The following is a 27,883-nucleotide window of genomic DNA, read 5'->3' as shown; positions in this document are numbered from 1 at the left end:
CAGGTAAAGTCACCTCTCGTCTACACTTTCAAAATATAGCCCCGCTAAACAATACTACAAAGCATGAAATGCCAAAATTTACAACATAGCTTCGGAATTCGCGAAGAAAGAAAAAATCACCGAAGGAATCCCACAATACACAATGCCAAACCGATATGAATGCGAACGGAGATAGACGGAAAATCTGATTTCTGATTCCTTTCCGCGGCATTCTCCGCGCTCGTCCGAACGACGACGGCCTGAACTTGAACTGCTGCAGCCAGAGCCAATATCTGACTCATTTTTTATCCGCTAAATTGGTGTCTAAAACGCAAGGCTCGCTCACTCCGCTCAAACAGGTCTTGGCATCGCGCGCGGTAACGGCGGCCGGCAGCCGTCGTCGTCGTCGTGATTCACGATGAACGTTCAGTTTAGGCGATGGAAGGGGGAGTGGCCTTGCACTCCGAATCCAGCAAATAATAATAATGGAAGAAAGGAAGGAAGGAAGGCTGAGTGATTGAAGTGTCATCAATATTCATGATATTCAGATTTCGATGTTCACGTCGCCCACCGCGCGCCTTCGAAGTCTCAATCGGTGCTGTCCTAACCCACATTTTCCGCCGCCGGATCTTATCTGCGAGTCAAGTGCGGATTTTTGTTTTATTCGCGGGGGTTCGCGCTTCGGGAAGATTCATTGCTCGATATAATTTTTATCCGGAAAACACTTTGCCCGGAGGCGTGGGACTTGTTCCCTGCCTTTCTAGCGCAGGGTCGCCATCTATTTTGGCGAAGCCGAAGGAAAAATCGTTAATATGTCTCTTTCGCATCCCGACGGAGGTAATTTAAATTCATTTCATCCGCTGGAAGAAGAAAAAAACTCGAGCACAGAAGGGACGGGGTGTGGGAAATAAATTTTCGCCCTTGCCTTTTGCTACAAGGGAGGAAGACCGGCGGTGGTGGTGTGGCACTCATTATTAAATCATTATCAGGAGAACAGCGCACCGCTTTCTCCGACTGTCAAATCGGCGCTTTGTCAAACCAGACCACAAGATGGCAGCACCCGTTACTTTTCATTTCACCGACGGAGTTTCACACAACAGTTCCTTGTTGGTCGAGAGTCGAGCCGAAGCCATAAAACAACGAAATGGAAGAAGACATCGACACTCACTCGATTGTTTTAAACTGTTAATAAAATTAGAATAATGTTTATTTTATTCTTCCACAGTCGGACCACCGCCGCCATCGGGTGCAGTGCAAACACAGCCGCGTGCTGCTGCAACGAAAATGATGAACGTTCGCTCCCAATCGACTGCATTGGGGTGCATCGTTGCATCGGCTTTCTTGGTTGTTGTTGTTTTTTCTTCGTCAATTTCTGGTTCTCTGTTCGGGTCGGAACTCAGCAAACGACCGCAGTATGACAGCATTTATTATTTATTTTACGGTAATTGTCACTATTATAGCTGGTAGTGGACGGAGGATGGGAAATGGCCATCGAGAAATTTTAATGGTTATAGATCGTGAGAATGTTTAATCCGTTTGTCTGTGCTGGATCGACGAAGTAATTGAAAGCGTTTTATTAAATTTTACCAAACGAAATCAGACTAAATTAAATTTTCATTGACGAGTTTTAAATCGACAAAAAAAAATAGTCAGCTTTAATTCTTTTTAATTAACTTTATTCTTTATCATATTTGTTTCCTGTTAAGTTATTGTAATAATTTGTTGTTACTTTTGATTTATTTTCAATGTATTTATGAAAATATAACAATAAATCGAGAATCGATATTTGACGCCGCCGTTTTACTAAGATAAAGAACCTAAGTTCAATATGGCGAACATCTATACCATTTTTTATCAGAAACAATGCAATATCGATCAAGTTTGATGAGTAGATGGCAGAACAGAATTCACGACCAATTGAACCAATTTTTCGACCAGTATCGTGGGTCAAATCGAAGTGCTGGGAATCTCTCTTATAAAGACAATCATGTAAGCTTTGAAAAGTGGAACTTGAAAATTGATGTCTGACGCTTTTTTGAAATCCAAAATGGCCAACCAAAATCCAAGATGATGGCGATCATTTGATCCAATTTTTTATCAGAAACCGTACAATATAGAGTTTGGCGAGTGGGCCTCAAAAATCAATTTTCGAAGCCATTTTAAAATCCAAGATGGCGGACCAAAATTCAAGATGGCGGTCATTCGTCCAGAAAAAAAATTAAAAAAAGGAAACGGAGAATTCCAAGGAATTCGTAGAGGAGTTCCACCAGGAATTCTACCGAAAGGTTCGCTTGAAATTCCTTCGGATGGTACGCTTGAAATTCCTCCGGAAGCTCCGCCAAGAATTCATTCGAAAGTCCTATCAGGAATTCCGCCGGAAGTTCCGTCAGGAATTCCTCCAGAAGTTCCGTCAGGAATTCCTCCAGGAAGTTCCGTCAGGAATTCCTCCAAGAAGTTCCGTCAGGAATTCCTCCGAAAGTTCCGTCAGGAATTCCTCCGGAAGTTTCGTCAGGAATTCCTCCGGAGGTTCCGTCAGGAATTCCTCCGGAAGTTCCGTCAGGAAATCCTCCGGAAGTTCCGTCACAAATTCCTCCGGAAGTTCCGTCAGGAATTCCTGCGGAAAATCCGTCAGGAATTCCTCTGGGCTCTCTGATACTAGAGGTGAGCCAGCCAAGGGCTGGAAACCTCTTTAATAAAGACGATAATAATAATAATAATTGCTCCGGAAGTTCCGTCAGCAATTCCCCCGGATGTTCCATCAGGAATTCCTCCGGAAGTTCTGTCAGGACTTCCTCCGGAAGTTGTGTCAGGAATTCCTCCGGAAGTTCCGTCAGGAAATCCTCCGGAAGTTCCTCTGGAAGTTCCGTCAGGAATTCCTCCGAAAGTTCCATCAGGAATTCCTCCGGAAGTTCCGTTACGAATTCCCTCGGAAGTTCCGTCAGGAAGACAATAATAATAATAATAATTCCTCCGGAAGTTCCGTCAAGAATTCCCTCGGAAGTTCCGTCAGGAATTCCTCCGGAAGTTCTGTCAGGAATTCCTCCGGAAGTTCCGTCAGGAATTCCTCCGGAAGTTCCGTCAGGAATTTCTCCGGAAGTTCCGTTAGGAACTCCTCCGGAAGTTCCGTTAGGAATTCCTCCGGAAGTTCCGTTAGGACTTCCTCCGGAAGTTCCGTTAGGAATTCCTCCGGAAGTTCCGTTAGAAATTCCTCCGGAAGTTCCGTTAGGAATTCCTCCGGAAGTTCTGTCAGGAATTCCTTCGGATGTTCCGTCAGGAATTCCTCCGGATGTTCCGTGAGAAATTCCTCCGAAAGTTCCATCAGAAATTCCTCCGGAAATTCCTTCAGGAATTCCTCTGGAAGTTCCATCAGGAATTCCTCCGGAAGTTCCGTTACGAATTCCTCCGGAAGTTCCGTCACGAATTCCTCCGGAAATTCCGTCACGAATTCCTCCGGAAGCTCCGTCAGGAATTCCTCCGGGCTCTCTGATACTAGAGGTGAGCCAGCCAAGGGCTGAAAACCCCCTTAATAAAGACAATAATAATAATAATAATTCCTCCGGAAGTTCCGTCAAGAATTCCCTCGGAAGTTCCGTCAGGAATTCCTCCGGAAGTTCTGTCAGGAATTCTTCCGGAAGTTCCGTCAGGAATTCTTCCGGAAGTTCCGTCAGGAGTTCATCCGGAAGTTCCGTCAGGAATTTCTCCGGAAGTTCCGTTAGGAATTCCTCCGGAAGTTCCATTAGGAATTCCTCGGGAAGCTCCGATAGGAATTCCTCCGGAAGTTCCGTCAGGAATTCCTCCGGAAGTTCCGTTAGGAATTCCTCTGGAAGTTCAGTTAGGAAATCCTCCGGAAGTTCTGTCAGGAATTCCTCCGGAAGTTCCGTCAGGAATTCCTTCGGAAGTTCCGTCAGGAATTCCTCCGCAAGTTCTGTCAAGAATTCCTCCGGAAGTTCCGTCAGGAATTCCTCCGGAAGTTCCGTCAGGAATTCCTCCGGATGTTCCGTGAGAAATTCCTCCGGAAGTTCCGTGAGAAATTCCTCCGGAAGTTCCATCAGGAATTCCTCCGGAAATTCCGTCAGGAATTCCTCTGGAAGTTCCATCAGGAATCCCTCCGGTAGTTCCGTCAGGAATCCCTCCGGAAGTTCCGTCAGGAATTCCTCCGGAAATTCCGTCAGGAATTCCTCCGGAAGTTCCGCCAGGAATTCCTCCGGAAGTTCCGTCAGGAATTTCTCCAAAAGTTCCGTCAGGAATTCCTCCGGAAGTTCCGTCAGAAATTCCTCCGGAAGTTCCGCCAGGAATTCCTCCGGAAGTTCCGCCAGGAATTCCTCCGGAAGTTCCGCTAGGAATTCCTCCGGAAGTTCCGCCAGGAATTCCTCCGGAAGTTCCGCCAGGAATTCCTCCGGAAGTTCCGCCAGGAATTCCTCCGGAAGTTCCGCCAGGAATTCCTCCGGAAGTTCCGCCAGGAATTCCTCCGGAAGTTCCGCCAGGAGTTCCTCCGGAAGTTTCGCCAGGAATTCCTCCGGAAGTTCAGCCAGGAATTCCTCCGGAAGTTCCGCCAGGAGTTCCTCCGGAAGTTTCGCCAGGAATTCCTCCGGAAGTTCAGCCAGGAATTCCTCCAGAAGTTCCGCCAGGAATTCCTCCGGAAGTTCCGCCAGGTATTCCTCCCGAAGTTCCGCCAGGAATTCCTCCGGAAGTTCCGCCAGGAATTCCTCCGGAAGTTCCGTCAGGAATTCCTCCGAGAGTTCCGTCAGGAATTCTTCCGAGAGTTCCGTCAGGAATTCCTCCGGAAATTCCGTCAGGAATTCCTCCGGAAATTCCGTCAGGAATTCCTCCGGAAGTTCCATCAGGAATTCCTCCGGAAATTCCGTCAGGAATTCCTCTGGAAGTTCCATCAGGAATCCCTCCGGAAGTTCCGTCAGGAATCCCTCCGGAAGTTCCGTCAGGAATCCCTCCGGAAGTTCCGTCAGGAATTCCTCCGGAAGTTCCGTCAGGAATTCCTCCGGAAGTTCTGTCAGGAATTCCTCCGGAAGTTCTGTCAGGAATTCCTTCGGAAGTTCTGTCAGGAATTCCTGCGGAAGTTCCGTCAGGAATTCCTCCGGAAGTTCCGTCAGGAATTCCTCCGGAAGTTCCGTGAGGAATTCCTCCGGAAGTTCCGTGAGGAATTCCTCCGGACGTTCCGTCAGAAATTCCTCCGGAAGTTCCGTCAGGAATTCTTTCGGAAGTTCCGTTAGGAATTCCTCCGGAAGTTCCGTAAGGGATTCCTCAGGAATTCCTCCGGAAGTTCCGTCAGGAATTCCTCCGGAAGTTCCGTCAGGAATTCCTCCGGAAGTTCCGTAAGGAATTCCTCCGGAAGTTCCGTCAGGAATTCCTCCGAAAGTTCCGTCAGGAATCCCTCCGGAAGTTCCGTCAGGAATCCCTTCGGAAGTTCTGTCAGGAATCCCTCCGGAAATTTATCTGGATTCGCCTTGGAAGTTCCGTCAGGAATTCCTCCGGAAGTTCCGTCAGGAATCTCTCCGGAAGTTCCGTCAGGAATCTCCCGGAAGTTCCGCTAGGAATCTCTCCGGAAGTTCCGTCAGGAATCTCTCCGGAAGTTCCGTCACGAATCCTTCTGGAAGTTCCGTCAGGAATCCCTTCTGCCAGAAATTCCTATGAAAGTTCCGCCAGGAAGTCCTTTGGAAGTTTCGTCAGGAATTCCTCCGGAAGTTCGATCAGAAATTGCTCTGGAAGTTCCGTCAGAAAATTCTCCGGAAGTTCCGTCAGGAATTCCTCCGGAAGTTCGTCAGAAATTCCTTTGGAAGTTCCGTCAGAAATTAATCATCAGTCAGTCATTAGTCATAAACCATGCAATATGGGTGTATATTGATTGAACTTGAAGAGCTCTAGCAAATTGCCATTTTGGAATTCAAGATAACGGATCCAAACTTAAACTTTTTTCCAATTTTTTTTACCAGAAATAATGGAATATAAATTATATTTTTAAATTTAGGGCTTTAGGGTTTTAAATAATAGGGCTTGGACTCGAAAATTGATGCCAGACGTCATTTTAAAATCAAAGATGGCGGTCCAAAATTCATACCATTTGTATGACTAGAAATCATGCAATATCGGTGAAATAAAGTGCTCTATATTACATCGGTGAAGTGCTCTCTATTCTGTTCGGTCCATGGCTGCACTTCGCCAACCTCGCATTCGCACGAAAGGATTTATTTCAAACCTAACATAAATCAGAACCGCACTACGTCCTTCGGAGAAACAAACAAGTTTCATAAAAAGTAGATCTCGTCCTTAATACGCTTCACCGTTTTGTCGCCATAAGCAACAAAAAACCTAAAAGCGTCCCCAACATTCGAATTTCAAATACACCCAACGCGTTCGGGTGGTCACCAAATTGCCCATGCAGCATAAATTTGCGACACCTCAATAAAGCATCGTTTCCGCAAGCGTTTGCATATCGACGGAACAGTTTGAAGGGACATACTCCTCGTCGGCGTTTCGCATTATTTATTTAGGAACAGCTTGTGGGGCTTATGGTTCGTCCGTTTCTCCATACATTTAATTCGATATGGAATCGAGAAAAAAACCCAAACGAAAATCCACATCGAAGTGGGATTAGCCAACCTTTGCCAACGCGCGCAATAATTCCGTCCAATGAAGCTCTAAGGGTGACATCAGCAGGGTGCCAATGCCAATCTAATGGCAATGCATTTGAAATCCCGTCAACGATGCAAATTTTTGACAGGTAAACGATAAGTTGCCTTGGCAACTCCGACTACGGCCACTAGGACTGGAGTGACGGAGTGACGCAAAACGGCTCTCGTACGACTTATGCCGCTAATTAATGAATGGCGCTGCTGTGTTGCCTTGACTACTTGGGCGAGCAATTATGTCAGATGTTTGGGAAAGGGATTTGCAAGTGGACAAATACGAATTACTGCACGATGAATAACGAGCCGGGACCGCCGGTCAGAAGATGGGACACATTGAGTACATTCTAGTTAGCAGGGTTTGAGATTTCGGTGGATCATCTGTGTTGGTGTTTAAGTCGACCCGAGTGTTATTTTCTCACACCCAGAAAGGAAAGACGGAATGATAGGGACGGCGTTGCTGATGCCGCTGTACGTTTCACATTGGATCGGTCATGTGTGAAGGCAGAATGATGAAATTTGGAATTAGACTGGAACACGAATGTATTTCGAAAACAGTCGTGTCAGACTGTTGCGGATGCGGCACTAATGGGGGTGGAGGAAGAAACGGTACAAGCTACAACAAAACGCCTATGAAGTACGAAGAGAACATATGTTTCACAGCTCGAATTGTGTGGAGTGTCAGAAGAGACTTCCCCGTATTTGTTCCATATTCTTCTTCAAATTGAAACCCAAGCAATACGGCTGACTGGTAGAAGGCAGAGGGAAAACAAAACGAATAGAAATTCGTTGAAGCTTCTGTTTAATATCGCGGCTTAATTGCATATTTAATTAATTACAACAATTAAGAGCGCGAGAAATATGTATTCTAGTACTGCCTAACCCGTCTTGTGTATCGATTGCCGTATATAGTTTGCTTTGTGACAGATAAACGATATATCGCTCGACTGCCGTCGGCAGTGCAAAACAAGCAACTTCAAAGAGAATTATTCAACACTCAGCAGCATGCTGGCGAGATGAATGTTTACCTTCCAGCAGTTGGAAAATATTCAATTAATCGGTCCCAATCGACTGATGTTTACCTCCTCGCTTCCGAGTCAAACGCCCCCACGCATATGAACGTCCAACCGAGGGCTTCCTGTTTGGGTTTATTTTGACGGCGGTTCGATCGATCGTGGTTAAATTTAGATAGCGCGGGAATAGACTACGGTGCGGCGAAGCGACTCGCATGGGAACAAACATTCCCCCCCCCCCCTCATCGCACACGGACACGACAGATAAACGAACACTTCTGACAGATGAGCGATAGGCGTGAGCAACTGCACCGCGCGCGGGTTACAATTAATCAATGTTTCCCGCTGAAATTGATACTTTCGGAGGCTTCTTCACATGCTCCTCTCGAACAAACACACGTGGCTAGTTAATTGTTCGAATTAATTACAATTAACCCCATGCTGACAGCGAACATCCCACAGTTTTATGTTTTCTATCAGGTTTAATTTTTATTTCATTCTCGGACGCCATCGAATTTTACCTAAAAAAATGCGCTTTCACGTGTGTAATCTGATTGGCGGAAAACGAGGGCATAAAAGATGCCATAATTAATTTGATATTGACGAAAATGCAATTTGATATGCCACTGTTTTCCAAATGAGGCTCACTTAAATTGTCGATTTTTTTTTGCTGTATACATTTTTTTATATTTTTTTCGAATTATTTATTGCACTTTGGCATTGTTTCCGAACAAGGATGTCTCGTTCATCAGAGGAAGCGTATTTATTGGTTTTATCGTTTTCTCTTATATTTGATTGGTCGCTATTGTTATTGTTTTACTGGAGGTGAATTCTTGTGTTACCACTGGTTTAATTTCACGTCAATTAAAAGTCAATTTTAACCGGAAAAGAAACCGCATACACATAATATAAATTATCGTTGCAGTCATCATCACATTTTTTTTTGTCTGAGCCGAAACGATGGATGCAAGTCGTCCAAACGGAACCTTGCCATGACTTGCCGAGGGGATAAATTGATTACTACAAACGGAGCCTCCTTAGAAGAACCATTAATAAAATTCGATGACTGTTCGATTTTTCCCCATAAGTACATTTATTTGCTCGACCCAAATTGAATCGACCAGTGAGTGTGACAGATAAGTGGGCAGAACGATAAGAGCTGCCCAGCAATCAATGAAACAATCAATTCCTCGGCAGAAACTCATTTTTTTTGCACCGGAAATGAATCGCCGCTGGGCCTTGACGGAGCCCTTGGTTATCTGGAGGACCAACCTTGCATATGTACACGGTCAGCAGTATTCCCAGTCCGGAAACCACAAAAGAATGAGTTATCGTTTGCAGCACTATCATCGACTGGAAACTCATAAGAATCACTCCTCCCCCTTGCATAGCGACATCCGACCGACCAAAATAGCAAATCTTAGCAGGAAATGTGGTTTCGCTTCGTCCGTAGAGATGACTGGCTGCGTACTGCACATAGGCGAAGTGCGAAAAGGTCTTATTTTTATGACAATAATCGTCTGGCGTCCTTTGATGTCCCGTCGTCGTCGTCGTTGTCGGGGTGATGACGACGACCAAGTCCCGGAGGGTGAAAGAAATAAATTCATTTTCTCCACTCACCCTATCCGATCCTATTCCCAAGCCTACGCAAAGTTTCTTTTCTGGACGATCGACGGACACAGCATCGGATCGGAGAGTCACAGCCAGGCAAGAAGCAAGACGACCGAGAGACGGGGAAGTCGTTATCGCTCACACTGCACTGGCTGGCTGCTACGTGCTTGGGACCATGCCGAAGGTGATTACTCGCCCAAATGATGGGGCATCAATCCTGGGTGAACCCGATGTAAGATTCGTTCTGCAACCGGGACTGTGTGCAGCACAGATTAAAGTACGGAATACTTGATAGTAAATAAACTACGTGTTTGATGTTCACGAAAGATGGGTTGTCGAGAAATCGTGACCATTGCTTTAATTCAAATTAATAATAGCAAAGCACACTGAACGTATGACATTAGAACAAAATAATCCATTGGTTCTTATTAGCAAACTTTTAGTTTATCATGTTTATCAACCATTTGATTTGAAAATATATTATCGAATTTATAGATTGATAAAAAAAACGACAAGTTTGTTTTCTTCAAATCCGTTATTTTATTCATTCACCCTGATATTTTTGATTAGATCTGGTTGTCTGTGGCCGTGCCATCATGACTACTGCCACCATCCAACTACCGGTCTTCATTTGAGCATGACTTGTCGGAAAAAATGATCCCCCATCAGCTATGGCAGCAGAACTCGCCATGCGGTAGAAAACGGCACCAGAAAGCATAAGTACTTACGTTCTGGAGAAAAATTAAATTCGAATTACTACGTGATCAATCATAGAATTCATTTATGTTTTTTTTTCCCTATTTTTCGTTTACAATGGATTCTATTATTGAGTTTTCTCCTGGTCAATGGGCGAATTAGAGGTACGAAGTAATTTTAGGAAAAAATCCATACTTCGTAGATTGTGCGTCTTCTAAATGGAGGGTGACTGATGAGTGCTATTATTTATAGGACTACAGGAAGTGTATAAAATCATATGGGAGCACTTATAGATACGGCGATTCGGTTTGCATTGTTAATGTTTTGCACATTCTGTTTTAATTAATATTTCAATGCATACATGCATCATACACATTGATTATTTCACAAATTCTTAGTCTATTCTTTTGAAGGAATTTCCTTTCGGAAATCTAAAGGAATTTCCCTATGAAAATTTGAAGGAATTTCCCTACGGAAATCTGAAGGAATTTCCCCTCGGAAAACCGAAGGAATTTCCCCTCGGAAATCCGAAGGAATTTCCCCTCGGAAATCCGAAGGAATTTCCCCTCGGAAATCCGAAGGAATTTCCCCTCGGAAATCCGAAGAAATTTCCCTACGGAAACCCGAAGAAATTTCCCTACGGAAATCCGAAGGAATTTCCCCTCGGAAATCCGAAGGAATTTCCCTACGGAAATCCGAAGGAATTTCCCTACGGAAATCCGAAGGAATTATCCTACGGAAATCCAAAGGAATTTCTCTACGGAAATCTGAAAAAATTTCCCTACGGAAATCCGAAGGAATTTCCCTACGGAAATCTGAAGGAATTTCCCTATGGAAATTTGAAAAAAGTTCTCTTTGGAAATTTGAAGGAATTTCCCTATAGAAATTTGAAGGAATTTCCCTACGGAAATCCGGAGGAATTCCCCTACGGAAATCCGAAGGAATTTCCCTACGCAAATCCAAAGGAATTTCCCTACGGAAGTTCGAAGGAATCTCCCTACGGAAGTTCGAAGGAATTTCCCTACGGAAGTTCGAAGGAATTTCCCTACGGAAGTTCGAAGGAATTTCCCTACGCAAATCCGAAGGAATTTCCCTACGCAAATCCGTAGGAATTTCCCTAGGGAAATCTGAAGGAATTTCCCTACGGAAATCCGAAGGAATTTCCCTACGGAAATCCGAAGGAATTTCCCTACGGAAATCCGAAGGAATTTCCCTACGGAAATCCGAAGGAATTTCCCTGCGGAAATCTGAAGGAATTTTCCTACGGAAATCCGAAGGAATTTCCCTACGGAAATCCGAAGGAATTTCCCTACGGAAATCCGAAGGAATTTCCCTACGGAAATCCGAAGGAATTTCCCTACGGAAATCCGAAGGAATTTCCCTACGGAAATCGAAGGAATTTCCTACGGAAATCGAAGGAATTTCCCTACGGAAATCGAAGGAATTTCCCTACGGAAATCGAAGGAATTTCCTACGGAAATCCGAAGGAATTTCCCTGCGGAAATCCGAAGGAATTTCCCTGCGGAAATCCGAAGGAATTTCCCTGCGGAAATCCGAAGGAATTTCCCTGCGGAAATCCGAAGGAATTTCCCTGCGGAAATCCGAAGGAATTTCCCTGCGGAAATCCGAAGGAATTTCCCTGCGGAAATCCGAAGGAATTTCCCTGCGGAAATCCGAAGGAATTTCCCTGCGGAAATCCGAAGGAATTTCCTACGAAAATCGAAGGAATTTCCCTACGGAAATCCGAAGGAATTTCCTACGGAAACTGAAGGAATTTCACGGAAATCGAAGGAATTTCCCTACGGAAATCGAAGGAATTTCCCTACGGAAATCGAAGGAATTTCCCTACGGAAATCGAAGGAATTTCCCTACGGAAATCGAAGGAATTTCCTACGGAAATCGAAGGAATTTCCTACGGAAATCGAAGGAATTTCCCTACGGAAATCGAAGGAATTTCCCTACGGAAATCGAAGGAATTTCCCTACGGAAATCGAAGGAATTTCCTACGGAAATCGAAGGAATTTCCTACGGAAATCGAAGGAATTTCCCTACGGAAATCGAAGGAATTTCCCTACGGAAATCGAAGGAATTTCCTACGGAAATCGAAGGAATTTCCCTACGGAAATCGAAGGAATTTCCCTACGGAAATCGAAGGAATTTCCTACGGAAATCCGAAGGAGTTTCCTTTGGAAACCCGAAGGAATTTCCCCACGGAAATCCGAAGGAATTTCCCCGCGGAAATCCGAAGGAATTTCCCCGCGGAAATCCGAAGGAATTTCCCCGCGGAAATCCGAAGGAATTTCCCCACGGAAATCCGAAGGAATTTCCCTACGGAAATCCGAAGGAGTTTCCCTACGGAAATCCGAAGGAATTTCCCTACGGAAATCCGAAGGAATTTCCATACGGAAATCCGAAGGAATTTCCCCTCGGAAATCCGAAGGAATTTCCCCTCGGAAATCCGAAGGAATTTCCCTACGGAAATCCGAAGGAATTTTCCTACGGAAATCCAAAGAAATTTCTCTACGGAAATCTGAAGGAATTTCCCTACGGAAATCCGAAGGAATTTCCCTACGGAAATCTGAAGGAATTTCCCTATGGAAATTTTAAAGAACTAAAGGAATTTCTCTACGGAAATCTGAAAGAATTTCCCTACGGAAATCCGAAGGAATTTCCCTACGGAAATCCGAAGGAATTTCCCTACGGAAATCCGAAGGAATTTCCCTACGGAAATCCGAAGGAATTTCCCTACGGAAATCCGAAGGAATTTCCCTACGGAAATCCGAAGGAATTTTCCTACGGAAATTCGAAGGAATTTCTCTACGGAAAATCGAAGGAATTTCCCTTCGGAAATTGGAAAGAATTTCCCTTCGGAAATTCGAAGGAATTTCCCTTCGGAAATCGAAGGAATTTCCTACGGAAATCGAAGGAATTTCCTACGGAAATCGAAGGAATTTCCTACGGAAATCGAAGGAATTTCCCTATGGAAATCGAAAGAATTTCCCTACGGAAATCGAAGGAATTTCCTACGGAAATCGAAGGAATTTCCCTCGGAAATCGAAGAATTTCCCTCGAAATCCGAAGGAATTTCCCTCGAAATCGAAGGAATTTCCCTCGGAAATCGAAGGAATTTCCCTCGAAATCGAAGGAATTTCCCTCGAAATCGAAGGAATTTCCCTCGAAATCCGAAGGAATTTCCCTCGAAATCGAAGGAATTTCCCTCGAAATCCGAAGGAATTTCCCTCGAAATCGAAGGAATTTCCCTCGAAATCGAAGGAATTTCCCTCGAAATCGAAGGCATTTCCGCTCGGAAATTAGAAGGAATTCCCCTTTGGAAATCCGAAGGAATTCCCCTTTGGAAATCCGAAGGAATTTCCCTCTGGAAATCCGAAGGAATTTCCCTCTGGAAATCCGAAGGAATTTCCCTCTGGAAATCCGAAGGAATTTCCCTCTGGAAATCCGAAGGAATTTCCCTCTGGAAATCCGAAGGAATTTCCCTCTGGAAATCCGAAGGAATTTCCCTCTGGAAATCCGAAGGAATTTCCCTCTGGAAATCCGAAGGAATTTCCCTCTGGAAATCCGAAGGAATTTCCCTCTGGAAATCCGAAGGAATTTCCCTCTGGAAATCCGAAGGAATTTCCCTCTGGAAATCCGAAGGAATTTCCCTCTGGAAATCCGAAGGAATTTCCCTCTGGAAATCCGAAGGAATTTCCCTCTGGAAATCCGAAGGAATTTCCCTCTGGAAATCGAAGGAATTTTCCTCGAAATCCGAAGGAATTTCCCTCAAATCGAAGAATTTCCCTCGAAATCGAAGGAATTTCCCTCGGAAATCGAAGGAATTTCCCTCGAAATCGAAGGAATTTCCCTCGAAATCGAAGGAATTTCCCTCGAAATCGAAGGAATTTCCCTCGAAATCGAAGGAATTTCCCTCGAAATCGAAGGAATTTCGGAAATCGAAGAAATTTCCCTCGGAAATCCGAAGGAATTTCCCCTCGGAAATCCGAAGGAATTTCCCCTCGGAAATCCGAAGGAATTTCCCCTCGGAAATCCGAAGGAATTTCCCCTCGGAAATCCGAAGGAATTTCCCTACGGAAATCCGAAGGAATTTCCCTACGGAAATCCGAAGGAATTTTCCTACGGAAATCCAAAGGAATTTCTCTACGGAAATCTGAAGGAATTTCCCTACGGAAATCTGAAGGAATTTTCCTATGGAAATTTGAAAAAAGTTCCCTATGGAAATTTGAAGGAATTTCCCTACGCAAGGAAATTTGAAGGAATTTCCCTACGGAAATCCGGAGGAATTCCCCTACGGAAATCCGAAGGAATTTCCTTACGCAAATCCTTAGGAATTTCCCTACGCAAATCCAAAGGAATTTCCCTACGGAAGTTCGAAGGAATTTCCCTACGGAAATCCGGAGGAATTCCCCTACGGAGATCCGAAGAAATTTCCTTACGCAAATCCGGAGGAATTTCCCTACGGAAATCCGAAGGAATTCCCCTACGGAAATCCGAAGGAATTTCCTTACGCAAATCCTTAGGAATTTCCCTACGCAAATCCAAAGGAATTTCCCTACGGAAGTTCGAAGGAATTTCCCTACGGAAATCCGGAGGAATTCCCCTACGGAGATCCGAAGAAATTTCCTTACGCAAATCCGGAGGAATTTCCCTACGGAAATCCGAAGGAATTTCCCTACGGAAATCCGAAGGAATTTCCCTACGGAAATCCGAAGGAATTTCCCTACGGAAATCCGAAGCAATTTCCCTACGGAAATCCGGAGGAATCTACTTTGAATTCTTTGTTTTTAATCATGGTATTTTTTGCCCAATACATCAAGTTATTGATGGACGTTTATCACAGTTTTATGTTCAAGGTACTTCATAAATATATATTAAAAGTACATTTGCCATTCGCGTTTGCCACATCGCAACACCCCAAAGATCAACCGACCATCGAAAAGCTCCATTCGAGCCGGAAGGACACGCATCATTAGAGCCGCCGAGCTCATTTACGTACCAACCTGATGGCATCATGGAATTCCAGTGAACCGCACCAAAACTGTTTAGTTAATATTTCGCGCTCCGTCAAGTGACTGATCGGTGGTCTCTATTGGACTGTCCATCCGTCCTGCAGAAACCCAACTAGGTCGGCCAAAAGCGACATCATTTAAAATCAACGACGAACGATGCCAGCTCCGGAGAATGAGTACGGTAATCAATTTTCACAGCTGGAATATAATCAAGAAGAATGAGCCTCATCGCTTGTTCGTTTTTCCTGCTTACTCATTCGATCACTCCAATCCCCCCCTCTCTGTAACGCTATTGGTCTCACACTCTAATATATTTTGAGCAATTTGATTTATGACCGTCCATCGTCATCCCATCGCTTTTGAATGGCCTTTTTAGGGTTTAACAAGCAGAATGTTTTTTGGCGAAAATTGCCAAGCACAGGACCTTGAATTCGCTGGAGAACAAAAGAAGTCGATATTTTCGCTCAAACGTGTTTGAAGAAATATAAACTCATTCAAATGCAGACCCACGACCAGTTCATCAATCGGAATGAAATTCGGAGATAGAGAAAATCACGAGAACGACATCGTCGTGAGACAAGAGCCTTCGTACCTACAAATTTGCCTTATTGAATGGAAATCTGCTTGGTCACCAAACGAGATGCGATGATTATCTCCTCTCCGAATTCGTGGCACAGCATTCAAGCAGTACTCCGGAAAGCAATCAGACGAAAATGATGAGTGGAACCGAGTTCTTGACACACTCTGAGAGCTCCATCTATTGTGATAGTGCTGTGCGCCTGCACATATGTAATTGTGCGATAAGCAGCGAACGAAAGGCAATAAACGTCATTCAACGTGTCAGACCGGGACCGGTGGTGTTTCGAACAACGGCGCAAGGGAGGTGTGTGTAGTCAGACGGATGATTTTTTAAAAAGCGATTTTATTGAATGCTCGAAAATTGAGGAATCGGAAATCCATTTTCAAGATTACACTCAACGGCGGCGGCAACGGCGCCCCTTCCGCAATAGAAGGTATGGCGCAACCAGACAGTAACGAGCAGATGTAGAGCCGAACAGGCCGAGAGAATGATAAATGCTTTTTTAAAGTACCATAAAAGTTGTTCAAATATGCTCCGAACGGAGCGCTTCGGCCAAGTGTGAGTTTAGTTCTCTCATTTGAGCTTCGCGACTTTAAGAGGTTTATGCTGAACAATTTTTAAGTGCCCTCGCAGAGAAGGTGCTTTTGTGCGTTCCATACCCGTGGAATCTTATGCATTATTTTTGGTTTCGTTTTCATACGTTCTGATGGGCAAATCAACTATCTACCGCCAACATGAGGGGCGGAGTGTGAAAATTCACACCCCTGTTTGACAGGTCGGCATTACAGCGTGTAGCACTGGATAAAAGTGATGTCAAGTTTAGTTTAAAAGTTGTAACACTCGTTTGAGAACCCGGTTTGTTTTATGGAACCAACCGATAAGGCCTGTTCCAATTTTGACCCAAAGTCACCCAATCAATCCAACGGTTCCACTTGACTTACCTTCGCCATTGCTGGTCTGAAACTCGAACGAACGGCTACTGCTGCTGCTGCTGGCTGTGCTGCTGGAACTTGCTGCAATAGCTGCCGCCGCGGCCGATGGCCACAGGTTCCGATGGTGTACCGATCCGGGCAAACCGATGGCTCCTGGTCCCATTAAACGGCCATTGGCGGTGGGCCCCAACATGCCTTGGCACGGCACACTGCAACAGAAGGAAGAAAGAAATGCCGAAATTAGTAAATCATACGCTTCCTGGCTTGTCACACAGCCTGGCCAAGTATTGTCACGTTTCTTTATAGAATCCCCTCACTTTGTACTGAGATTCACCGCGCGTCGCGCGCTAAGAAAGGGATTCCCTGTTTGTTTTTCATGTTATTTCATTCGCTGCAAAAAAAGAAGATAAGCCTTCTGTTACAGCGAGGGCATGAACTCTTAGCGCTCTCCATAATGTGGCCTGGTTGCTTGTTTTTGTTCTTGTTGTTACTGCCTTTGTTTATTCTTTAGTTCGTTTTTTTTTCGCGAAGGATGTTGCGGGTTGCGGCTTTCTGACTTTTCGAACCACCAAGCCAACCTCTGCCTCCGCCGCGGTCTACATCGACGACGTCGACCGCGACCCGTCTTCCTACGATAAACCCCTGTGACTGCACGTGTACCTATTCGGTCGCTTGGATGGGAAAAGCATTCGCCCACCAGGGTTGTTGCGATGGAAGAAAACCGCAAGGGCAGGCGAAAAATGTGCGATAATTTTTAAATTCGCGCTCCGCAGCTTGCAGCGCAGCTACCGAGAGCGTTAATGAGTTCCGCCTCGAACCGGGGCATAAACGAGTTAAATAATAATTCTTTATGTAAATATTTGGTTGCAAACGGGCGTTGGAAAGCTGCTCTTGCTGATTGCGTTTTAGCAACGATTGGTGGCGCAGAATCTATCTATTGCGAACCCTGCAAACCGCGTCCCAGGATGGAGAAGGTGGAATGAGAATTGGATTTACAGAACAACATGCAATTTGACAATTACAAATAATTGTACAAGGGTCGAATGAAAATTCCTCGCAGCTACTGCAAAAAGTTGTAATTTATTCATAGCTTCTTTTGTAATCAACCAAATTATGAACTAGATTTATGCGTTATGGAAATGGTTGTTTACATGTGTTTTTATTCTATTCTACTCTAGTTTTTATTCTTCACATAATAATAATCTCGGAGCCTCTATTTCCAGAATTGTTTTTTTTTTTAAATAGATCTCAGTAGTTTTACAGCAGGAGTATTCATCAAAGGGAACCCAGGATCTTATCGCAATAGAAAATTTGAGATTTTCTTCTATGGCTCTGCATTCCAACTGGGGAACTTGGCCTGCTTTTCAGCTTAGGAGCTGCCCATATACCACGTGGACAGTTTAAAAGGGAGTCGAATGTCCACGGTCTAATTTTTTAAAATTCATATGAGAATATTCCCACACGCTGGGAGAGGGCGGTATCTAAAACTGATTCTAAGCAGCCCAAGTGGTATATGGACAGCCCCTTAGTGGTCTTTTAACATTTCCACAGTTATTAATTGAAAACTTTCTATGCCCCCAAAGCATTAATATGTATCTTTGTGTGGCAAGTTCAATGGATACACAATTCCCAAGGAGTCGAGAATGTTTCCCACCCGAAAACATCCTGGACCGGACCGAGAATCGAACTCGCCATCTCCGGATTGCCAATCCTTCGCCTTTGCACGCAAGGCTAACTGGAGACCTGGACTGGACATCGTCAACAGGGCTACAGGTTAGCGGGCGAAAGTTTGCGATATTTTCAATCTCCAAAAGCAGGTTTTCCAAAACATTGTGGGATAACGTTCTGTTCGTTTTCAGATAGCTACGTTGAGCTATTCGTATGCGCTTTAAAAGTTCGTACCTCCGTCGTTGGATATGGCTGCTGATACACCCCTTCTGGGCATGACAGTTCTTAGTGCCAATTATATATTAATAATTTAAAGGAGCAATGCGATTTTTTCAAAAGAAATATTCATAAAAAAAAAATCTTTCGGAAATATTTCTGAAAATCGTTAACATTATTCGTATATTTTTAAACGCCATATTTTAAAGATCTATTCCAGAAGCCATATTTTTAGGATTTATTATATAGCTAAAAACCCTGATTGATCCTCCTAGCGGTGTTTGTGCCAGGGTTGTGCTGAATCATTCTCATACGATAATGATTGGTATTGTAAATTGATGACTTCTCAGGTGTGAAAAGAAGGCGCATTGTCGATTGCGAGAACTTTTCAAATTTTGGAATAAATTAATAATTAACACAAAATTATCATCTCAATGTAAAATTTAATGTCAACAAATAAGTTCAATATGATGTTTGGAATTGTGTTTTGATGTTGTAGGAAAAAGTTCAAAAAGTTAACTTCTATATATTTTTTAGAAATTTTCTAATTTCACGGATCTTCCTGCATGTGTTGATACAAATGAATTAATTTCGTGTGTTTCAGCAAGAAAAATTTGAAAAAAATCGAGAAATTTATGGAGTTTTTTGATAAATCAATATTATAAATTTTGATCTGAATATTTGTTAGGTGAAACTTTTTATCGTTTCCCGTACTTCCCGTACCGCCATCAAAAGCGAAAATTTTGAATTGTGCCAAACTGAAAAAAAGAAGCTAAGCAATCAGAGTAGTCATCAACACGTCGAAGACGAAGTACATGATATGAAAGACTCTACGACACTACCCTTAATACCATTCCCTCGAAGGCCCCTACCCCGATCGCCATTACCCCGAATGAGCCATCTCCCCGAATCAGTTATGGATTCAAGTTTATGCTTCATTTCAATAAATTAAATATTAATCACTAAAAGTTCTATTTAGTATCATGTGAATGATTAACAATTCTCGCTTAACTTTTCAAAAGGTCCTAAGTAACATTTTTTTCATGAATTAATTTGAGTACTGCAATCAAAAGCTTTCATGTTGTTCTGTTGATTGCGCTATTCAAATTAATTCATGAAAAAAATGTTACTTAGGACCTTTTGAAAAGTTAAGCGAGAATTGTTTTATGAATTAGCAGAAAACTCCAGTCGAGTAATTCACACATTTTTTACGTGAATTTTGTTCGTAGATCCGTACCAACTTTTTGAACCGAAAGTCCTTTGAGAATGTTCTCTGCGTAAGACTCGCAAGTACTCAACGATGCTATTAGTTTCAACCCTTTCAGGACGACTTTTTTTACGCATATTTGACGTACAAATTTGGAGTTTTTCATTATATTCTGCCAAAACTAGCATAGAAATAACTGAAAAGACATTGGAATGTTTTTACGGATGTTCTGGGCCGTCCAAACTATTCTGGAATCCATATCCTCGAGTGCATCAGAAAATATGTCTACAAACAAAATGTCCTAAACCGAGATAAATGTCCAACAATACTCATGTATCGAATATTGAATAAATGTTTCTACTTTAAAACTATTTCAGGTTCTCCAATACGTCCTGGAGTTCAGAACATGTCATCTAATCGATCAACCCAGTCCTGAATATGATGTATCCATCCCGGGCAGAACCCATGAACAGAATAACAAAACATGATATGGACTTGATTGATATAAGAGATAAAAGAACAGGCAACAATATCAAAAATTTGCACCGAAATATCATTTCAATATCAAGATATGTAATGGATAAGAACAAACCAATGGCACATGATATTGATTACTTCTTACAAATAGCATAAGTTGATCTCCTCATGATATTTTAGTGCAAAATTTTGATATTGTCGTCTGATCTTTTATCTCTTATATCAATCATGTCCATATCTCATTTTGCTATTTACTCCTTTATTTCGGGTTGGAAATTGTCTCCTATCGTCGTGCTAGCCTCATGATATACGAATACAAAAATGAAGAAATCTCGAAGTTAATAGCTGTGGAAGTGCTAAATGGAAATTGAGCTGCGATACGGCAATGTTCCAATGGGGGATGTAATATCGGTAAGAAGAAGAAGAAGTTAATTTGATGGTCCTTTCGACAATTTTTGAAGGGACTTCTGTTCACATTTCTAAACTTCTGAATGCTGTGCATTCGAATAGGCATTGCTCGACAAAAATACTTCCTAGTAATTGTGCATCTGGTAGATACCTTGATCTTAACTCAAGATCATTTTGGAAGACCTCAACCCTTCCAGGCCCAAATTTTCCTCAGCAGAGTTACCCAGTAAATTGATATGTTTCATTTGTTTTTGTGATTACTAACGGAGAAATTGCAAAAAAAGTTGAAAAATATTTTTTTTTGGGATGTGATACTGCTAGATCATCAATTTTGTCACTTCAAGTTTGGATATAAATTCAACCATATCAATAAACATATTCCCGAAGATCAAGAGACTTGGTCAGATGGTTTTAGGGTATTCTGGGTCGTCCAAAGCAACCTTAAGCTCGAAACTTGCGATCTACAGCTACGGAACTAGATTTTTCCGCCATTCAAAGCTTGGATACGTATTCAACTATGTTCATAACGTATTCGTAAAGATCAGGAGACCTTGTAAGATGGTTTAAGGAAATCCTGGGTCATCCAAACTGTCCTTGAGTTCGGAACTTGCGATCTACAACCACGACACTAGCTTTTTTCGTCACTCGAAGCATGCATATGTATTCAACCACATTCAAAACATATTCCAGAAGACCAGTAGACACGGTGAGATGGTTTTGGGATATCCTAGGTTATCCAAACTGGTCTAGGTTATCCAAACTAGGTTCGCACTAGTTCCAACCCCAAAGCTGTCGGGTTCGCACTGTGTTGTTTCACGGTTTCGCACCGGGTTCACCAATACAACTGTATTTCAACTGTCAAAACCACGTGGGTGGGTGGGACTGGGCGGAATAAACAAGCAGAAGAGAGAATCGAAACTGTCTGTTTATTAAAATAAAATGCGCGTTGAAAATCTTTTTTCCGGTAATTTTGTGATATTTGTTATTGTAGTTTCAAATTAAATTAAACTGGTACTGTTGTCTAGATTCAGTTTTAAATATAATTGTTAGGGAAGTTATGTATTCATAAGTTCATTCAGGCTTTCCTCACTGATAGTGTCCTAAATTAGGTCGGTGGATGCAATTATGTAGTTTGGGAATTCCCCTTGAACCCGTTCACAAAATCCGCTAAGAATTGTCAGAAAGATATATTTGAGGAATACCGAATAGAATTATTTCTTATGCAGAATTTCTATTGAAATTCTTCCAAAAACTCTTTCGTTCGTTTCAGAATTGTCTTCGGGAATTCTGCCAAAAATTACTTCTAAAATTCTTTCTTGAATTTTTGGCGATATCTTCCAGGCATTCCTCCATATTTTTTCCGAGGGATCCTTTCGAGGTGAATTCCTTTGGAAATTCTTCTAGGAATATCTTTGAATACTGTTCCAGGATTTTCTCTGGAAGTTGCTCCAGGAATTAATTTGGAAATTCCTACAATAACTTCTTCAGGAAATCTTTCTGGAATACAGGAACTTACTCGAAGTTTCCTTCAGGAATTGCTCCACAAGTTTCGTACATAACTTTCCCCGGAAGTACCTTGAGCAATTCCTCCGGGAAATTCTTGAAAATTGAAAATGCACGGGGCCCAAAATCCGGCGGAAAATTTTCCCGAGGTGTGAGGCTACCTTTATCAGGAGAGGTAGCGAGGAAAAAAAATTAGCGACTCCTGCAAAATGTTTATTACATGCTTCTGAGTGTTCTCCGAAAAAAAAACTTTTGTAGAAATAGATGAATTTCTGTAGAATAGAAAATCTCTTTTGCATGAATTCTATACGGAATTCTTGGTATAAAAATGTGCACGGGATTATATAATTAAATAGGTGAACTGTTCCGATCTCTATCTCACTGAACATATAATCATCTCATCGGGAAACAAATAAATACAGCACCAATTTCGTCGCTTCTTTTTGTCAACATGCGTGCTCACTGCTGAAAAAAATTACAAAAATAATAAACAATCCAAATTTCTTTCCATTGCTTTGTTTTTGATGGAATGAATATCGGAGCCATAAGATGAATTACAGAAGCAGTTCCCCTATTTATATCCACCCAAAAGTAAATTCCACTATCCGCAAAAATCAGTTCACGCACTTATTTATTTATCATGTGCATGGATGTCCTGGATCATATGTTTCGAATCAAAACAAACACGATGTTACGCACACCAACAGATCCAATGACAGATGGAACTAAAAATGTTTATTTATTCAGGGTTCGGGTTGGCACTGACCCAGGTTTAAAAACGAATTCGACATAAGTTATCCTTGGGAAGCTCCGGATCATCCGGAGCAGTGGTCAATTCTTGAAATTCGTCATTTGTTGTGAGAGCAAAACTAATGCCAGGGCTGGTCCCCAAATGGTACTCCAGAAGAGCAGGCACATCCAGAGCAGTTGTCAATTATTGCAGTTCGTTCTAGAAACTTTCGAAAATTGTTTGTAATAGCAGTATAGAAGCAGAGTCTTCGCTCACGCTTAGAATCATAGGGGCGTAACTGTATTGATCGATTTCTCTTCATCGATTTTATATTTGCTTCAGGTGGAAGATGCAATCATCCTTCATTATAACCATGAATCTTTGGCAAACTACCGCAATTCACTACATTGATAAGAAGAAAACATCGTCGAAGATAAATCGATCAATACAAATACGCCCCAATGATTATAAGCGCGAGATTGCGAATATCATTCATTGATCCCGAGTGGCCACCAAAAAGTCCTCCTGAAATACCGGAATTCCCGAATTAATCGTCATTTTCTTACATTTTATTCCAAATATTCGTCTTATAATATTATCACCCAATGACCACACGGTGTCAATGAATGATCCTCGAATTGATTTTGATCGCAGACTGCTACAAAAAAAAAGTCACAGCTGTCTAGGGCGAGTTTCTACAAATTGATTACCTTTTCGGCTATTACGGAGCCTCTGGAGCACCACTTAGCGGCCTCCCGGGGTCAACGTTTGGTTCTTGCAATTATATTGCTCTCATTTTGATGTATAAATCATTTTATGAAACAGTACGGTTTACAAGGATTAAATTTTTAAATTGGCCCTTTCTCTGAATGTTACGGAGTTCCCGGAGGACCATTTAGCGGAATTTTGCTCTCACACTCATAACATATCACTGTAGGACGATGATACCCCTAGGACGATTTTCAAGAATTTATCTTTACTCCGGATGTTCCGGACCTTCAGTGCAACTTGATGACCAATCGTGGTCAATGCGTTGTTCATGCAATGATTTTACTCTCACAATTACAACAAATAATAGTTTCTAGGACGGATTTCCAGAATTGGCATTACGCCAGGTTGTTAAGTAGGTTGTTAAGTGGCCATAAATACTTTTCAATAGATCCTTAGCATAATGGATATTATTCTTTATAAAATATAAATAAAAAAAATTATAAAGCTGCAGGTTTTTGTAACCAGTGTGATAAGAGCAAAATCATTGCGAGGACCACCCTTTGACCCCAGAAGGCAACTAAGTGGTCCACCATAAGAAGAAATGACCAGGTGTAGAAGATTATATTTTGAAGCTGCGATTTTTTATAAATCTAGACATTTGACATTTGAAAAGGGCGTAACAGTCAAAATTTATTCTTTTCCGTTCTTCGTCTTGTCTTGTCTTGTATATAGCTTTGTATGTAGATGAGGAATCAGGAAGAATAAATTTTGGCTGTTACGCCCTTTTCAAATGTCAAATGTCTAGATTTATAAAAAATCGCAGCTTCAAAATATAATCTTCTACACCTGGTAATTTCTCCTTATAGTGGACCACTTAGTTGCCTTCTGGGGTCAAAGGGTGGTCCTCGCAATGATTTTGTTCTTATAACACAGGTTACAAAAAACTACAGATTTCTATTTTTGCCTTTCTCGTACAACAAAGTTGTACCAAAAGGCTATCATTTCACTCCAAAATCAAACTTTTTATAGAAGTCTCGGAGACCCATGATGTTATATACCAATCGACTCAGCTCGTCGATCTGAACAAATGTCTGTCTGTCCGTGTGTATGTGTGTGTGTGTGTGTGCACACGAAAACCGAAAACATTAGCCACTTTTTCATACAGTAATTCTTAACCGATTTTCTCGCAACAAGTTGCATTCGACGGGGGACAAACCTGAGTTGATCACTATTGAATTTGATAACGATCGACCATTGCGTTTAAGTTACTAAGAAAATGGAATCGAATTATGTAAGCGCCATATAAGGTTGGTGTCTTGGCTAAATGCGAGAAAGGCAGTGTCACCACTCGGTGAATTAAGTTGGGTTTTTCTATTTATCTTATATAATAAAAATGAAATGGTCTGTGTTCGTATCCGCATAACTCAAAAACGGCTGGATGGATTTTCTTCAATCCTTCAGCAGGAATGTTTGTTATCGTTTCCGACGGGTTTATATGGTATTTTCTTAGACGAAAATCATGAGTAGGGTTGAGTAAATCGTGGAAAACTAGAATTTAGATTCGTTTGTAAATTTTGCATGAGCATTTCACAACGCGCATTTTCGCCTACTATGCAGGACAACGTCTGCCGGGTCAACTATATTTTATAAAGAATAATATCCATTATGCTAAGGATCTATTGAAAAGTATTTATGGCCACTTAACAACCTACGGGGAACCTGTCCAGGAATGGAAACTTTAAAGTCAACACAAAAAATAATCAGAAACAAACTGCTGAGGAAATTTCAAGAAGTTTGATACCTATATTGTTGAGGTTCTATTGAAACATGTTTATGACCATTCTTGGACCCACTGGGAACCTGTTCCGAAGTGGCTTCTCCGGAGTCAACTTGTCTGGTGAACCCAGAAGCATCAAGAACACACGCTAGAAATAATTTCAAGAAGTTCGATACCCATATTGTTGATCTTCCCTTGAAAAGTGTTCATGGTCACATATGACCCCTCGAGGAACCTGTTCTAGAATGACCACTTAGGGATCTGCACGTCCGATGGACCCAAAACGATAAAAATCAACCTGCTGATGAAATATCAAGAAGTTTGATACCCATATTGCTAATTACCTATCGAAATCCACGGTCAGTATAATCTATGCAGGACATGTCCCTAGAAATCCGGATTTCCCGGTAATCCGAGGGACCGGACGAGTCCGATTCTAAACCAGCACGATAAAGGACTAAATTCTGAATCGAATGAGCCCAAAACGGTTAAAAATTGCCTGAGATATAAGCTTTTTAGTTTCGTGGGTACCCGGGTACCCTGCCGGCCATTTGAAGGGTAAAAAAAATGTCGAAACCCTTCCCTCCACCCCTCCTGAATCAAAATTTCAGTTAACCCGTACAATCGATTTTGGCCGTCATTATTGTGGATGTGACAGAGTTTCAACCTCCTACTATGAAAATTCATTTAGATATCGCGAATTGAATTCCAAAATGGTACCCGTGTACCCAGCCGGCACACAAGGGTAAGTGAACACATTTTTAGATATATTCATTAATGAATATGTATAGAATCACATTCGGAAGTAGGAAAGAATCGGAGCTGATATTGAACTTATGAATTTGTGTAAAAACAGAAAGATAGCCTAACAAATGGATGGAAGACATCCACAGCTACACTTGCAGAGATAGCGAAGAAGAAAGAGAAATAATATTGGCTTTATCTCACCAAATGTGAATCGATCTCCGTTAAATACTACTGTCATCCTTTTCCTTAGCGGAACAGAAGGTGTCGAAAGCCGAGCATCTAGCGGGACCTTCTATTAACGCTTACATGTATGAATTTCTTTGTGTTCGTTTCCCTATATTTTAAAAACAACTGCCAGAATTTTCTTCATTGCTTCAACAATTTTGTTTGTCATCATCTCCGCAACATTTTAGATAATAATGTCTTTAAAATTACTCAATATTTTCCTATAAATCAAATATCATCAATTCAAGCCATCCAGATTTTCTCTCAAACAGAAAAAGCTTAACTTATTATAATGTTTTCTTCCACTGTGCGATAGATCCGATCAATGTGAAATCCAATGGTCAAGGAAGACATCAGTTAAGAAGAATTTCCAAGAATGTCGCAGAATCACATCATAGTCGAACAGAGAACTTTTAAAAACATTAGTTCAGCAAATTGTTAAATTTCCCCAATGTGTTGAAATGTGATAAAACAAAAACGTTAGTTCGACGCAAATAAAGGTAGTAAACAAATATAAAGGCCACGTAGAATATGAGTTGGATTAAATGCTGAAATGAAATCTGTCTAGCGTATTATTCAGCATCAATTTTATTCAGTTAAGAAGACCACAAATAAACAATAATTCAACGCAAATGCTTAATTTAAGCTTGTCGTTGTTTGTTGGGTGGCTCTTTTCTGCGTGTTTTATCTATGAAAATCGTATTTTGGCCATAATTGTTGATCCGATAGTTCGATCTGGCCAATTTTCAATAGGAAATAATGGGAAACGATTTCCCGTCGAATGCAACTTGTTGCAAGCAAATCGGTTTAAGATAAGTTCATGAGTGAGTTTTACTTTGCGCACATACATACACCCACGCAGATACTCACACAGACAGACATCATCTCAATTCTTCGAGCTGAGTCGATTGGTACATAACACTATGGGTTTCCGGGCCTTCCAACAGAAAATCGCCTTTGGAGTGACTATATATAGCCTTTTCGTTACTTCTTGGTGTACGAGAAGGGCAAAAATTTATTTCTTCTGAACGATTCGAATGTAGGTAGGTACTTGATTCCGGAACATTGTACGTACTAGTCAAAGCAGGTTTGTTAAAACCAACTTTGTTCCACTGAATTGTACGCTGTTTCAAAATCGATAAACAGATATTGAGTTTATTTGATTGGTTTAATCACCGTTGATCAGTATGGGGTTGATTTATCGAATTTGCTAGTATTTGACTGGCATTCATCGATGAAGAACTCCAAAAAGATGCACAGCAAAATTTTATATGACGAGTTCAGAAGAGAAACCACCCCTGTATCATTGCTTATGGGATAGGTGTGTTTGGTCTCGGATATTACGCATATCGGCACTGGTGCAATCTTGGGCTGCGCGTCATTGCGACATGCGTAAAACCTACGCACATCGTTTAGGTCCATGCTTTCCTGTGTACGTTGTTGAGTTGGATACCAGCCCCCCGCATTCGAATCCTTACAATGTTCTAATAGTAATGCCTATAAAATTAAAGCAATTTGATTTAATTTTACTTATCCCAAAGAATTCATTTATTTATGGACTATCTGATCGTAAGTCGGAATCGTATTGGCTGCATGGAGCAAAATCGAATTTTGAGCCACCCTAAGCGTAATCCGAAATTAAGCATTTCAAAAAACCAACTGCAATTCTATTGAAACCCTTAGCCGCAACAACCCGAAACGTAATCAAATTAAAGTAAAAACATACCTCATAATCGTT

At 42.0% G+C, this 27,883-nt stretch overlaps 1 long non-coding RNA gene across 1 annotated transcript in view; it reads right to left on the bottom strand.

Moving 5' to 3' along the window:
- LOC134226654 (uncharacterized) overlaps positions 1–27,883 on the bottom strand; it is a 176,276-nt gene that overhangs the window by 48,839 nt on the left and 99,554 nt on the right. Inside the window, exon 3 of the long non-coding RNA XR_009983532.1 lies at positions 16,486–16,685. This is a non-coding gene — a long non-coding RNA (uncharacterized LOC134226654). The remainder of the gene's footprint in view (positions 1–16,485; positions 16,686–27,883) is intronic.

Source organism: Armigeres subalbatus, chromosome 3 (assembly GCF_024139115.2).
Source record: "Armigeres subalbatus isolate Guangzhou_Male chromosome 3, GZ_Asu_2, whole genome shotgun sequence".
NCBI classification, from domain to species: Eukaryota; Metazoa; Arthropoda; class Insecta; order Diptera; family Culicidae; genus Armigeres; species Armigeres subalbatus.
The sequence above is the reverse complement of the archived record's forward strand: the minus strand, read 5'-3'. Positions and strand labels throughout refer to the sequence as shown.